Genomic DNA, 16817 nt, shown 5'->3' on the forward strand with positions numbered 1-16817 from the left:
GCAGCACTGAATGTTCATTCAGACAGCATGGTGGATGCAGGACAGGCCAATATCTCAATTGCATCAAGACCCAGTAACCCCATGGATGCTTTGTTGGAAACGTCTCCACGTCTGCTATTGCCCCTAGATATTCCTGCACCATTTAATGCAGACACTGGTGATGGTTGCTTGAACTTATCAGACATTGGCACTGAGTCAGCCACCCACACTCCTTTCCAGAGCATAATGGCAGCCTACACAAGTGTGCTTCTCCTGATGGTTCTCTGCATTGCTTCAGCTGTTTCACTAAAATGTTATACCTGTGACTCACAGACTAGCAACACAAACTGCACGACCATTGCTACCTGCCCTGCCAACTAGAGCTTCTGCATGACCACAGTCGCTGGATTTGTTGGCTATAACATCATTACCAAGAACTGCAATGCCACTTGCTAGCTTCAGCTTCATTATCTCTGGCAAAACTTCCGCTGTTATTCCGATCTCTGCAATGTCAGCAGGGCCTCCAGTATCAAGTCCAAATGTCCTTGCTGTGGCCCTGGGGTTCCTGGGGCCCTCATGAGACAATCAATATAAAGTGTGTGTGTGTAGGTAGTATACAAACTAAGTTTGTTTTTTATTCAATAAATGTTTGATGTGACTTTTTGGAAAGGAATTTTTTTTTCATGAAAATGGGAGGTGACTTGCCACAGCGCTCTCTAATTCGTAGACTTAATGAGTGCCTAGAAGAGGGCTTTGGGATAATGCACCATTTTTTTAGTTGTATTTCCATACTTCCAACAAGCTACATTTTATTGTCCTAATGCTGGGTTGTCCAATATGTGGCTATGAATGTGGTCCAACACAAAATTGTAAACTTGCCAACATTTTAATCATCCCAAACAAATCTCCCACTTTTTACAATCACTCCTTATTCATGTCATCAGTTTTTTTCTCTGCACCGATATTTATGAGCGCCATTTTGGGAGACTCCCACATGCCTTTTCACAAACTCAAAACGTGCCATTTGTTTTTTGCTGAAAGTCATGGCTTTCTTCTGGCCACTCTGCCATAAAGCCCAACTCTATGGAACGTATGGCTTATTGTCATCCTATGTACAGATACTCCAGGTTCTTCTGTGGAACTCTGCAGCTCCTCCAGGGTTACCTTAGGTCTCTGTGCTGTCTCTCTGATTAATGCCCTCCTTGCCCGGTCCATGAGTTTTGGTGTGCGGCCATCTCTTGGCAGGTTTGCTGTTGTGTCATGTTCTTTCCATTTGGTTATGATAGATTTGATGGTGCTCCTAGGGATCATCAACTATTTGGATTTTTTTTTATAACCTAATAAGTGTATTTCTCAAAATTGTCCCTTACTTGTTTGGAGAGTTCCTTGGTCTTCATGGCAGTGTTTGGATAGTGGTGCCTCTTGTTTATGTGTTGCAGCCTCTGGGGCCTTTCTAAAAGGTGTGTATATGTAATGACAGATCATGTGACCCTAAAGCCTCATACACACAAACAAATTTTCCACAGACAAAGCGCCAGACTTTTGTCCAAATGGCGTATGCCATGAGCTTGTCTTGCATACAAATGGTACACAATTGTCGGCCAAACAGGAACGTAGTGACATACTATACGTACTACCAGCCAATAAAGAGGAAGTTCAATTGTCAGGCGCCACATTTGGGCTCCTTCTGCTAATTTCATATTAGTAGAACCTTTGTGAGTGTTGATGTGTGCTTTTTGCTTTTTTGCACAGTTTGTGCTTGTCAGTTTCTGAACAGCCATTCGTCAACCACGTTGTGGAATCGGAGGAGAGAAAGTTCTATTATCTACCTTGGAGTTATTGCTTTGACCCAAGTCCAGTCCAGGAACAGGAGGAGGAGGATTTCTTGGACCAAAAATTGGTTGATTAATTGTGACCCCATATGCCTTTGCTGCGGGAGCTTCAGGAGAATAATCCGGATTATATTTTGGAATTATCTGCGGATGACGGATGCCTACTTTCACCAACTTTTGGCATTGGTGACCACCTATATTAAAAAGCAGGACACATGCATGTGGCTTGCCATCACTCCTGAGCAAAGGTTCATAGCCACCTTGCGTTACTTGGCGAAGGGGAGAAGTCTCCAGGACCTCAAGTTTACAACTGGGATCTCTCCCAGGCTCTGGGAATCATTATTCCAGACACCTGCTCAGCCATTATTCAAGTCCAGCAGAAGACTATATTTGGGTACATTTTTGCCTTTAACATCACATAAAATATATTTAATGTTTGCTAATGTATTGCATTAATTTCTTGATTCCATAATTAACATTATTGGAATATGCTGTGAGTGCCCTCTTTGTCCTTATGCATGCTGTAAGCTTTTCCTGCTCTTTTTTTGGCCTACATGCATATTTTCCTTCACTAACCTCCCCGGCATTCTATCCTGGGCCCATACACACCTAGCCTAGTAACTTAACAATGTATTTTGTTATCTTCATTTTTGTTCTTACCCTAAACACCCCCTAAAATGTGTCAAAATGTTATTGTTGTTCTCCAATTCAGGCAGAGTGCAAGAGGCAATTTTTTGGGCCTAAACTCGTTTGTAACCCTCCCCCCCAAAAATTCTAAGTCAACAGATACAAATACTCTATCTGCTAACTTTGCAAAACCCATACACACTATCCCTCTTTTGTGGTCATATTTCTGTATAAATTCACCCAACCATGAAGTACAAGGGCCTGCCTGTTTCCCTACAAATTGTAAAGTAGAAAGTTTTTGTCTCCTATTATATTGATATGTATTTTCTGAATGTAAAAATGTGCTGCAATTTGGACAGCGTGGATCCCTATTTTTAGATTATGACACTTCTTACCTGTCCACTTGGCTGCCAATAGCATAGGTAAGGAGGGGCTGGCTAAAGTATCTCAGATTATTTATGCAAACAGCTCTCTTGGAAGTTGAGAGGGTTACCTGTCCAAAACATCTACGCATTTCCTTCCCTCACCCTAAAATTTTGCTAATGGGCCACCAGAGGGGGAGATGAATCAGATAAGTTGACCTTACCCTTTTGTCTTTAAATATTCAATTAAGGTTTCTCCTTATGTTGGCTAAGCCTGTTTGTATCAAATCTACTTGCAATTTTATGTGCAGAAGTAGTAATTTTTTTTTTCTCTTTTATTAATCCACATTTTCCTTCAAACTCACAGCAATCGCATGACTTTGCAGCCCAGATCCACCATCAGTGGGATTTTCCCAACTGTGGTGGTACTATTGATGGAAAACATGTCCAGATTGTCCCACCACCCAACTTGGGCTCATATTATTTGAATTATATGGGCTTTTGGAGCATAGTCCTGCACCTGAAGTGTCTGCCACATATGATTTCTTGTATCTGGATGTTGGGAAGATCGGCCTCAACTCTGATGGAGGAGTCATTATGCACACAGAGTTCTAGAAGCAGCTCCAGAATGGCAACTTAAACTTGCCACTTGCTGAGGAGAATGTTGAGGGCCTCAATTTTTATTTTTGTTGCAGATGAGGCCTTTGCTCTGGGAAACACCTTATGAAGCCGTTTCCTATGAGGAACCTCACCCCAGAGCAGAGAATCTTTAATTACAGGCTCCCTCGTGCCAGAAGGGTGGTTGAAAATGCCTTTGGCATCCTGTCCAGTCAGTTCAGGCTGTTTTTGACACCAATTAATCTGGTGCTATACAAAGTAAACCATGTGGTATTGTGCTGCTGTATCCTCTATAATTTTTTACGGAGGAATGCTAGCAGCTACCTTGCCTCAGTGCCAACTGATGTTGGCCCTGCAGTGGCAGGCCCAGCTGAATAGGCTGCAGCTCGGCCCACAGATGGTGTCTCTGGAAAATACATCGGACATTTTTGACACATTTTTGGGACCATTGTCATTTATTCAGCAATCAGTGCTATACAAATACACTGATTCCTGTGTAAATGACACTGCCATTGATGGGGTTAACCACTAGGGGGCAAGGTAAGAGTTAAGTGTTACCCTTATGATCCCATGCCACAAATGTGTGTAGTTACAAACAACTTTTTTCATAAACCCACAAAACACACAGTGTGCCAAGATATGCTAGCATCCATCACGTGGTATCAATGGATGTGTTTAAGGGGTTACAACCCCTTCCTCTGAGCTGCTTTAGTTATAAGGAAGGGGTTGTACCCCCAAAACTGGTCCATTGATACCCAGTGATGGTAGATAGCACATGTTGACATACTGTGTGTTTTGTGCTATCTACCATCACTGGGTATCAATGGACCCATTTTGGGGGTACAACCCCTTCCTCATAATTAAAGCAGCTCAGAGGAAGGGGTTGTAACCCCCAAAACACATCCATGGCAAACTAGATGTATGGAAATACACACATGTGATCATGAGAGAAATAATAATGCTAAGTCACAATTTAGGAGCACCTTCAAATTTTGGATTTTCTATTCTTCAACAAACCAAAAAATGACGATTCACATTAGTTAGGGCAGTGTTATCCAACTCTCCTCCTCAAGATGCAAACCCAGGTCATGTTTTCTATCCGCTTCCCGACTGCCTCATGCAGATATACTGCAGCAGAAGGGCATGTATAGGCAGGTTAACATACCTGTACGTTGCCCTTTAAGAGGCGGCTTGCGGACTCACGTGTGCCGCTGGCAGTGCGTGCACCCACCAGGAGCTCTGTGACCATAATCACGATGTCCGTGGGCATACCCGCAATCATCTCACGGTGAGGAAAAATGGGGAGGTGCTAATGTAAACAAGCATCTCCCCATTCTGCCTAGTAACACTGTCACTGATCGGCTCTCCTTGTAATCGGGAGCGCTGATCAGTGACGTGTCAAGGTGCTTTGGGCGGCTACCCCAAATCACCCTCCCCATGTTGAGGGCATATGGCCTGGTATGGTTCAAGATGGGGGGGGCGCTTTCTCATCCCCTCTCTTTTCCTGTGGCCTGCCAGGTTGCGTGCTCGGATAAGGGTCTGGTATGGATTTTGAGGGGGACCCCTACGCCATTTTTTTTATTTGGCACAGGGTTCCCCTTAATTTCCATATCAGACCCGAAGGGCCTGGTATGGATTTTGGGGGCCCCTAAGCCATTTTCTTTTAATTTGGAGCAGGGTTCCCCTTAATTTCCATTTCAGACCCGAAGGTCATGGTATGGATTTTAGGGGGACCCCCAAGCAATTTTTTTTTTAATTTTGGTTCAGGGTTCCCCTTAATATTCATAACAAAGGGCATTGTAATGGACTGGGGGGATCCCATGCTCTTTTTTTCAATGAGTTTTATCTATATTGCCGAAATCCGACAATTAATTACAGCCACAATCAGTTTTAAATTACCATTTTTCCTTTAGAAATGTCATTTTGCTGCGGTACTGTTCTAAACACAGGAAAATGCGCCACAGGCATACTATAGACACCCCCCCAGGCACATAAAAAAAATCACTGCTCCCGAAAAAACTTCAGTTTTAAGAAAAATTATTTGTATTGATACATGAGTTGAGTTGAGAGGAATCTTAATATAGTGCAGTCTTACCACAAAGGGTCCCACCCCCTGGGACAGGACCCGGGTCCCCAAACACTTTTTATGACAATAACTTGCATATAAGTAGGGAAGAGCTTTGAGTTTGAGTTGAACTCATGTTCGACTCGAACATTAAAAAAGAATAAAAAACAATATTGCGCTAGGGCAAAGAAGAAGCTGCAACTAAAACACCATCAAATATCATTATGGAAAAAAGTAAAAAAAAAATATATAAAGTTGCGCTAAGTATACGTGAAAACTGTGATGCAATCAAAAATTATGAAAATTAATTCAAGTACATAATTGTGCATAAATCATAGAAGCAAAATTAAATCTGTACCATATAAAGATCACCCCAAATTTTAAAACTCATATTCTATTCAAAAGTCCTCAAAGGTGAAAAGACACAAGGAACTACAATTGTGGATCTAGTCCCACACAAACAAAGAAAACAATCTTCCTCTCAGAGTTTGGTAGAGCTTCCAAATCTTCCGATTGTCTCTTCCCGGTATTGAAAAGAAAGGTTGGACTCTTACCGCAACTGATGGACTCCAAACAAACTGAGTCGTTGGCGCTGGCAGAAAAGACCCTCTTCAGGGATTATGGGTACACACTCCGCTACGATCTTGCAAGCCGGTGGAGCGTCAACACATATGGACCTCCCGAATATTTTCGACAGGAGCCGACGACTTCCGGAAAGAGCCAATTAACCTTCCTTCGTCTTGATTTACGCTAAGAGGATGCACAGGTTAGCCGACCAATCTCTCCCAATATTCAACCACTTCTTGTCCCGGTTTGAAGAGCCCTCCAATGCAAAGCAGCGTGCGGAGGCTCCTCAATGCACGAACCTGCAGCAAGACACAAAACAGCCAGGTCGGGCAGCCAGGCCGTGAGTGAAAGGGGAAGAGGGGGAAAAAATGGGCAAATTTATTCAGTTTAAAAACAAAACAAACCAGGGGTATGAGCCACCATGGCCAAGATACAAAAAAATATTATGGAAAAAGAAAGCAATAAAAAAACGGTTATAATAAGAACAAATATACACCCATGCTAGGGAATACTCTAAATGTGGTGGTATCAGCATAAACAACCCAACATATTTCGTAATACCTTATGTCCTCTTGGAGCACAGGTGATATGCTGATTCATCACTTAAATAACATAAGGGCCGAACCAAGCCTCAACTTCGTCCGACCACCATTTTTTTGGAGACCAAAAGTAAACCTGATCTCCTTTGGGTCAGACCAAGCCTCGACTCCATCTGACCACCATTTTTTTGGAGACCAACGATGAATCTGATCTCCTTTGGGTCAAACCAAGCCTCGACTCCGCTCGGACACCATTTTCTTATAGACCAAAATTACATGTGGCAATACATAACAAAAATAGTTCAAACGCCATTTTCTTATAGGCCAGAATTAAATCGAATCTCCTAGTTTACAGGTCAAGGCGACTGACAACGACCACTTTCACGATGCATACACATTTCCCAGAAACATCACTATATATTATTAGAATCCATCAGTCATACTACTATGATATAATTAAAGGGGAATGATCGCCAACCCCTTAAAAAATGCATGTTTATGCTAATAGCACCATTTCAAATTAATCTAGGTGCTCCCCTCTATTGTAAAATGGAAAACAATTTTTTTAATATAAAAAGCAAACAGAAATAAAACAAGAAATAAAAATGAAAAATAAATAAATAAAAATAAAATATAAAATCTATAATTGGGGAAAACAATTATATTTAAACGCCCACTCCCATCCAATTCGTAGACAGACCCATTTTATGCCCCTCCATGAATCATGGGAAATATATTCCTTACATTCCTAAATGTCAGGTTCCTTATAGTAAATTGGTTCAAACATTTCACATAACCCTCATGAATTATCTATAAAAGCATTAATTTCTATATCTACATTAAGTCCAGAGGGTTTAAGGCTTTTAATTTTATATATTCAACTAATTTAGAGTTTTGAAATCGCCCTTCTCTTAGGGCCTCCTCTCCAAGGCAGCTGTAAGTTATCAATTCCTATAAGGGAAGTCCTCTGAGGGTTTTGATCATGTACTTCCAAATAATGTTTTGAGACCGGGTGACCTTTGAACCCCCTTCTAATGTTTCCCAAATGTTCTCCTAATCTCACTTGAGGTGGCCGTAAAGTACAACCCACGTAGTGAAGCCCACAGGGACAGGTTAGAAGGTACACCACCCCCTCTGTGGAACAGGTTATGAAAGATTTTATGGGAAAAATGTGTTTAGTGTTTAATGAGCAAAATTCTGTTGTTTTTCTTTTCTTTATACTATTAATAGAACATACACTACAATTGTTGCATTTAAAAAACCCTACTAAGTTCTGAAAGAACATAGGTTTAAATGTAGGGGGGTTGCAAACATTGGTGCTATTCTATGTTTAATGGACATCACCCCTCTAAAAACCACCTGCGGTTTCTCAAGGAGGCACAATCCTAGTACCTGGTCACTTTTGATTATGTGCCAATGTTTTTGTATAATCTTTTTGACTGAAAAGTGCTGTTGAGAATATGTAGCAATAAATGGGCATTGAAAATTGGTATTAGTGACATTTTGTCTTTCAGTCTCCGTTTTTTCTTTAAGCAAAAGGTCATGATCAATCACCCGTACTTCCATAAGTTTTTGTTTTAAATTTTTCTCATCGTAACCCTTTGCTATCAATCTCTCTACGAGGACACCGGCCTGTGCCTCGAAATCCTCCTCCCTGGTACAGGTGAGCCTCATTCTGATGAACTGGCTCTTTGGAACCAACTCCAACTACGCCCTATGATGACAACTGTCCTGGGGGATAAATGCATTCCGATCTGTACTCTTGAAGAAGGTGGATGTCATTAAGGCATCCTCCTCATTCCAAATCTTAAGATCTAAGAAATTGATAGTGTGTTGACTCGCAACATTTTTAAATTCAATCCCTCTCATCATTCTTATTCATTTCCATCATAAATCCTTCTAGGGATTCCAAAGAGCCGTTCCATAGGATGAGGACGTCATCTATATACCTGGCCCAAAGGGCCAGTTCTGTTCGTTTATTCAAATAGATGACGTCCTCCTCCCATTTCCCCATAAAGAAGTTGGTCAAACTGGGGGTGAATTTAGCCCCCATAGCCACCCCTCTCTTCTGGTGGTAGAAACCCCTAGCATTCCAAAAAAAGTTGTGCGTAGTGGCATACTCCAGGATTTCCATAATGAAACCCTTTTGTCTATCAGGAAAACCAGAATTTTCATCCAAAAAATGTTTTACCGATGTTAGCCCCCAATAATGTGGGATAATCGTGTATAAGGATGTCACATCTGCTGTGACCATCCAAAAGCCTTCCTCATAGTGGCACTCTTTAAGGATATTAATTGTGTGCTGATTATCTTTAATATAGGCCGGTAGAAGTTTGACAAGTGGTTGTAGGTACCCGTCAATGTGTTTACCTGCTCTTGATGTTAACAAATCAATCCCACTGATAATGGGTCGGCCCGGCCGATGCACCGGGTCTTTGTGTATCTTAGGCAGGTAATACATGACGGGTATCCTAGAGGAGACAGGAACCAGGAAGGACTTCTCCTTCTTGTTCAAAATTCCTGTCCCAAAACCATATTTCACAATACTTTCCAACTCTTTTTTAAATTTAAATCTTGGATCTCCCGGCAACGGTATATATTTCACTATCTCCAACTATTTTATTGAGTTCTGCCAGATAATCACCTTTGTCTAAAATTACAATGCCCCTCCCTTTATCGGCAGGTCTAATAACTAATTCTTTCTGATTGCAAAGTTGGTCAAATCCTAATTGTAATTCCTTCGTCATCCTTGCCTGTTTAATTTTCAAACATTCAAGTTCTCTAAGGACCTCATCCCTAAAGACTCTAATTGATGAAGATAAACCATTGGGAGGGTTAAAAAAAGACGCATTATTTAAACTTGAATGTTTGATATCTGTCACACTGGCTACACTCCTTTCTTTTGTGTTGGACAACATATTCCTTTTAACATTTAATTTCCTAGTGTATTTGTGTGTGTCCATGTAAGTCTCGAATTTATTAAGGGCCTTGGGAGGGGCAAATTTCAGCCCCTTATCAAGAATGGAAATTTCAACCTCAGTTAGAGTGACTTTATTAAGGTTGAAAATTCCCTGCCCACTTATTCCCTTTTTCGTTTTGCTTTTTGATCTCCATCCATCTCTCTGGGTTCTGGTTTCCTTTCTGGATTTTGTTCTACCCTAGAAAAACCCCACTGCACCGACTGTTGTTGTTCTTCCCAGTGGGGGTACTGGGGTGGTCCCCACTCTAATTCCCTTCTTTGGGGATAAGGAGGTTGATACCACAGGGGTCTGTCTCTTCCAGTTCCTCTAATCCCCCCATAGTCCCCTTACTGGTTAATCCTATTTTCATAATAGCAATCCGACTCGAACTTTGCCTGTTCGCCTGTTGAGCGAACATTGAACAATTTGGGGTGTTTGCGGCAAATTCGAAAAGCCGCGGAATATCCTGTACAAATCTATGGGAGAAATCAAAAGTGCTAATTTTAAAGGCTAATATGCAAGTTATTGTCCTACATAGTGTTTGGAGACCTGGGTTCTGTCCCAGGGGACATGTATCAATGCAAAAAAAAGTTTTAAAAACTGACGTTTTTCGGGAGCAGTGATTTTAATAATGCTTAAAGTGAAACAATAAAAGTGTAATATTCCTTTAAATTCCGTACTTGGGGGTGTCTATAGTATGCTTGTAAAGGGGCGCATGTTTCCCATGCTTAGAACTGTTCCTGCACAAAGTGTCATTTCTGCAGGAAAAAAAGTCATTTAAAATCACTCACGGCTATAATGAATTGTCGGCTCCCCGTAATACAGAGAACAGTCACTGAAAGTCATTGATAAAAAAAAAGAAAAAGCGTGGGGTTCCCCCAAATTTCATTACCAGGCCCTTCAGGTCTGGTATGGATATTAAAGGGAACCCTGCGTCAAATTAAAAAAAAAATTATGTGGAGTTCCCCCCAAATATCCATATCAGACCCTTTAGGTCTGGTATGGATTTTAAGGGGAACTGCACGCCAAATAAAAAAAAAAATGGTGTGGAGTTACCCCTAAAAATCCATACCAGACCCTTTATCCAAGCACGCAACCTGGCAGGCCGCAGGAAAAGAGGAGGGAACAAGAGAGTGCCTCCCCTCCTGAACTGTACCAGGCCACATTCCCTCAACATGGAAGGATGCTTTGGGGGTCTGTAACCCCTCAAAGCACCTTGTCCCCATATTGATGAGGACAAGGGCCTCATACCCACAACCCTGGCCGGTGGTTGTGGGGGTCTGCAGGTGGGGGGCTTATCAGAATATGGAAGTTTCTGAAGTCAAAAGTCCTTCATTAAAATAAAAAAATAAAAAAATGATTTCAGTGGTGGTAATCCACTCTTGCTATCCAGCGATGGATGATCATATCTCCGGGGTCCAGCGATGGCTGATCTGATCCAGCGACGGGTGATCTCTCCCCCCAGCCTCTGTCTCCACTGGCGGAGACACTGCGGGGATCCTGGCAGCCTGACATTTCTTATATGAGGAGGCGGGGCCACTCATCACCTGACCCCACCCCCTCTGATGCAAGTGGGAAAGCCTGGCTTCCCCAATGATGTGTGGGTGACCCCACCCCCTCTGATGTAACGTAAAACCTGTTGGAACCACTGGCTCGTGCTTAGTTTCTAATATGACTGGGAACCAGACCTCTAACTGCCAGAAGTGGTTATCAGATGTCTAACTTGGCTCTAACATATGCTGATTTTCTAGCCCTAAGCTAAACCTACCTATAAAATCCCAGACCAGAAGAGACACGGTTAACTAAAATAACAGGAGCTGCATATAATCTCTATTGCATTAAATTGGTTCACCTACTAATTTACACTGGAAGATGACCACTGACTACATACATACAGTAGCACAGACCTAGCTATCTAGCACTGTGCATGTGAGATAATTACAATAGCACAGAGATACTCTGTCTGTCACATGGATTCAGAAACACACTCAAAAAGCTTTGGGAAGCTTCACTTAAACTATTGGAAAATAGGAATACTTTCAGAATAGTCTCTTCTGATCTGGATTTAGCAGCATGGACAGGGCACGTGGCTGAGACTTTTTCTCTTTTTACTTCCTCCATAGGCCCTATACACAATGGCTTTAGAAATCCCATGTGTATTTAACATTCCCAAATGTGAGCCGAAGGTTGCTTTGAAAGCTCGAACAAAGCTGTGTGATTCTAGTTGAACACACTGGCCTTATACTGTATATAAATGTAATCCCATGTAAACAAGGCCTTTAAACCAGGGACTCATGGGAATAATTCCCTGTTATCTAATAAATGCAGTAGAATTTGTGGTGATATACAAAAAAATCAATCAATCAATATGCTTCTGCATAACAGTCAACAAATCAAATCTCCACAAGTAAAAGCATGTTTCTTTTTTCATTAACTTTATTATTTTTTGTAATCTTTAGTCATGTGTCTAGTCAAAGCTCTCTGCACAGGGTAGACAAAAGATAAATGTTAAAACAATTAGGATAATTTATCCAAATAGGGTTTATCTAATCAAGCCATCAATTATTAATTTTATGTTTTTAGATCTATTTTGGAAGTACAATGTTTAGATACAATTACTTTTGATTTTATTGTTGCTATATCTTAACCACTTAAGCGCCAGGCCATTTGGCTATCTAAAGACCAGAGGACTTTTTACAATTTGGCACTGCGCTGCTTCAACCGGTAATTGCACAGTCATGCAATGCTGTACCATTTTGTTCTCACAAATAGAGCCTTCTTTTGATGGTATTTGATTGCCTCTGCGATTTTTATTATTTGCGATATAAACTGGAAAAAAAACGAAATTTTGGAAAAAAAAATTATATTTTCTAATTTTTGTTATAAGAAAAATCCAATAAACTCAATTTTAGTCATACGTTTAGGCCAAAATGTATTCAGCCACATGTTTTTGGTAAAAAAAAGTCAACAAGCGTATATTTATTGGATTGTGAAAAAGTTATAGCGTCTACAAACTAGGGTACATTTTCTGGAATTTACATAGCTTTTAGTTTATGACTGCCTATCTAATTTCTTGAGGTGCTAAAATGGCAGGGCAGTACAACCCCCCCAAAATGACCCCGTTTTGGAAAGTACACACCCTAAGAAAATTGCTGAGAGGCATGTTGAGCCCATTGAATATTAAATTAAATTACATTTTAAATATAAATATATATATATATATATATATATATATATATACAGTGGTGTGAAAAAGTGTTTGCCCCCTTCCTCATTTCCTGTTCCTTTGCATGTTTGTCACACTTAAGTGTTTCGGAACATCAAACCAATTTAAACAATAGTCAAGGACAACACAAGTAAACACAAAATGCAATTTGTAAATGAAGGTGTTTATTATTAAAGGTGAAAAAAAATCCAAACCATCATGGCCCTGTGTGAAAAAGTGATTGCCCCCTAAACCTAATAACTGGTTGGGCCACCCTTAGCAGCAACAACTGCAACCAAGCGTTTGCGATAACGTGCAATGAGGCTTTTACAGCATCCTGGAGGAATTTTGGCCCACCCATCTTTGCAGAATTGTCCTAATTCAGTTACATTAGAGGGTTTTCGAGCATGAACAGCCTTTTTAAGGTCATACCACAACATCTCAATAGGATTCAGGTCAGGACTTTGGCTAGGCCACTCCAAAGTCTTCATTTTGTTTTTCTTCAGCCATTTGGTGGTGGACTTGCTGGTGTGTTTAGGATCATTGTCCTGCTGCAGAACCCAAGTTCGTTTCAGCTTGAGTACACGAACAGATGGTCGGACATTCTCCTTCAGGATCTCTTGGTAGACAGCAGAATTCATAGTTCCTTTTATCACGGCAAGTCTTCCAGGTCCTGAAGCAGCAAAACAGCCCCAGACCATCACACTACCACCACCATATTTTACTGTTGGTATAATGTTCTTTTTATGAAATGCAGTGTTCCTTCTACGCCAGATATACTTGGACACACACCTTCCAAAGAGTTCCACTTTTGTCTCATCGGTCCACAGAATGTTGTCCCAAAAGTCTTGGGGATCATCAAGATGTGTTGTGGAGAAATTGAGACGAGCTTTGATGTTCTTTTTGCTCAGCAGTGGTTTTCTCCTTGGAACTCTGCCATGCAGGCCATTTTTGCCCAGTCTTTTCCTGATGGTGGAGGCATGAACGCTGACCTTAACTGAGGCAAGTGAGGCCTGCAGTTCCTTAGACGTTGTTGTGGGGTCTTTTGTGACCTCTTGGATGAGTCGTCGCTGCGCTCTTGGGGTAATTTTGGGCGGCCGGCCACTCCTGGGAAGGTTCACCACTGTTCCATGTCTTCGCCATTTGTGGATAATGGCTCTCACTGTGGTTCGCTGGATTCCCAAAGCTTTGGAAATGGCTTTATAACCCTTTCCAGACTGATAGATCTCAATTACTTTCTTTCTCAATTGTTCCTGAATTTCTTTGGGTCTCGGCATGATGTGTAGCTTTTAAGGATCTTCTGGTGGACCTTACTGTGTCAAGCAGCTCCTATTTAAGTGATGCCTTGATTGTGATCAGGTGTGGCAATAATCAGGCCTGGGTGTGGCTAGAGAAATTGAACTCAGGTGTGGACAACCACAGTTATAATATGTTTTAACAAGGGGGGCAATCACTTTTTCACACAGGGCCATGATGGTTTGGATTTTTTTTCACCTTTAATAATAAACACCTTCATTTACAAATTGCATTTTGTGTTTACTTGTGTTGTCCTTGACTATTGTTTAAATTGGTTTGATGTTCCGAAACACTTAAGTGTGACAAACATGCAAAGGAACAGGAAATGAGGAAGGGGGCAAACACTTTTTCACACCACTGTATATATATATATATATATATATATATATATATATTTTTTTTACACAAATATTCACTCCTCACTACCTATCACAGTTTTGAAGGCCATAAAATGCCAAGATGACAGTTAATAAAAAAAAAAAAGATTTTGCTTAACCATTTAAGGACCGCCTCCTGCACATATACGTCGGCAGAATGGCATGGCTGGGCACAAGCACGTACCTGTACGTTGCTTTTTAAGTGCCCAGCTGTGAGCTCCGTCACCGTGGCCGCAGGACCAGAAGACCCTATCGCCGCTGGTGTCAGGTGCAGAGCTGAAGAACGAGGAGAGGTCTGTGTAAAACAAACCTCTCCCCGTGCTTCCTACTGTGGCTGTCACCGATAGTCTCTTCCCTTTTATAGGGAAAGATGATCAGTGACATCACATGCCAGGCCACGCCCCCCTACAATAAAAAAAACACATAACGTCATACATAACACCTACACTGCCCCCTAGTGGTTAACTTCTTCACTGCCAGTGTCATTTACACAGGAATCAGTGCATTTAAATAGCACTGATTGCTGTACAAATGACAGTGGTCACAAAAATGTATCAAAAATGTCCGATGTGTCCGCCATAATGTTGCAGTCACAATAAAAATCGCTGATCGCTGCCATTACTAGTTAAATTTTTTTTATAAAAATGCTATAAAACTATCCCCTATTTTGTAAACGCTATAACTTTTGCGCAAACCAATCAATAATCGCTAATTGCGATATTTTTCACCAAAAATATGTAGAAGAATATGTATTGGCCTAAACTGAGGAAAACTAATTTTTTTTGATATTTTTGGGGGATATTTATTATAGCAAAAAGTAATTTTTCAAAATTGTCGCACTAGTTTTGTTTTTAGCGCAAAAAATAAAAACTGCAGAGGTGATCAGATACCACCAAAGAAAGCTCTATTTGTGGGTAAAAAAGGACGCCAATTTTGTTTGGGGGCCAAGTCGCACGACTGTGCAATTGTCAGTTAAAGCGGCGCAGTGCCGAATCGCAAAAAGGGGCTTGGTCCTTTGGCTGCAAATTGGTCCGGGGCTTAACTGGTTAAATAATGTTAACAAAATAATTTGTTGGCAAATATCGTGCAGTAAGCTGTTAAGTCCAATTCACAAACAGAACAGGTTTGCAAGTACAAAAAAGGCAATATTTGACACCAGGTTTTTGCTGGCAGTAACATGTGTCGTATTTCCTGCTTGTGACAGGGAGAGTTGGATTTACAGCGAAAACAGCAATGGAGGTTTTTGAATGCAATTTTTGCAGTTTAACCTTTTTTAGAAGGCATATGAGAAGGAGGAGAAGGGTCGTTGTGATGGCTCCACGACATTTTGCTGAAAAGACTCTTCTGGATAATTTTACAGAGGCTGAAGCTCTTCTGAAGTTCTGGCTGACCAAGGAGCTTATTCTTCTGCTGTATTTGAGGCTGCGGGTAGTACTGGAGACCCAGTGGAGTCATGCTATTCAGGGCATGATGAAGTTCCTCGCTGTGCTGCATTTCCTCAGCAAGGCTTCCCACCGGAAGGTTGCTGGTGATGTTGTTGTGATGTCACAGCCATTAAGAGAAGAGATTTTGAGAGAGAGGGAATCTTAACGGATTAAGGATACCACGTCCCCATGAATACAACAAAGAAAGAAGGGGCCAAAAAGAGGGCTGGGGAATCACCAACCCCCGGGACTTTAAAGGTATCAAATCAAGAAATATTAGCAAAACCTTAATGTATAAAATATTACAATTTTATTCAAGCTGTACACAATTAGGGAAACATTCATAAAAACGATGATTTAACATCAATTTGCAAACGAAAGCATGTAGATCATCTTTCACCAGACAGAAGAGGTGAAGGAAAGGCAAGCTGCAATCGTTCTCAACATGTTTCGCCCGGCATGGGCTTCTTCAGGAAAAACTGATTGAGCAGCCAAAGAGCTAGGGTGATAAAAAAAAATGAATGTTACTATAGATTAGTGTATAGAGCAACAACAGTTGATAGGATAAGTAACAGTAGATGACAAATGAATTGATAAGGAAAATCGTATTACGTAGATCAAATTGATAAAGCAGATACTTAGTGTGTTTTGAATAGTTAACTTATAAACTTATTACAATGAATGAGTATCTCACCGATATTGCCAATGCTCCAAAAAGAATTCAAAAATATCAGACGGAAATCAATTTTAAGACTTTTAGGAAATCTATACTCAATTTTAGCGATAAAGTCGCAGGTCAGGAGAGATTAATCGCCTATAGGGAATCTGCAGAGAGAAATAAAACAAATTCAAAGAGATATAGAAAAAACGAGAAAAAACCATTGGGCCCTTTAAGAGAGAGGAGCCAAATTTAAAATGCGTATATCATAGGTATGGTAATTACCCAAATAGTAATGTAGAATCAAT

At 40.9% G+C, this 16817-nt stretch overlaps 1 long non-coding RNA gene across 1 annotated transcript; it reads right to left on the bottom strand.

The window, feature by feature from the left end:
- Positions 1-16138: 16138 nt before the first annotated feature.
- Positions 16139-16590, bottom strand: LOC143942166 (uncharacterized). The gene is made up of 2 exons (XR_013264725.1): positions 16546-16590; positions 16139-16350 (listed from the first exon to the last, which is right to left on the bottom strand). It is a non-coding gene; the product is annotated as an uncharacterized LOC143942166 (long non-coding RNA).
- Positions 16591-16817: the final 227 nt, after the last annotated feature.

Source organism: Lithobates pipiens, unplaced genomic scaffold (assembly GCF_037356315.1).
Source record: "Lithobates pipiens isolate NorthernLeopardFrog02 unplaced genomic scaffold, aLitPip1_a1.2 Scaffold_10, whole genome shotgun sequence".
Taxonomy (NCBI): domain Eukaryota; kingdom Metazoa; phylum Chordata; class Amphibia; order Anura; family Ranidae; genus Lithobates; species Lithobates pipiens.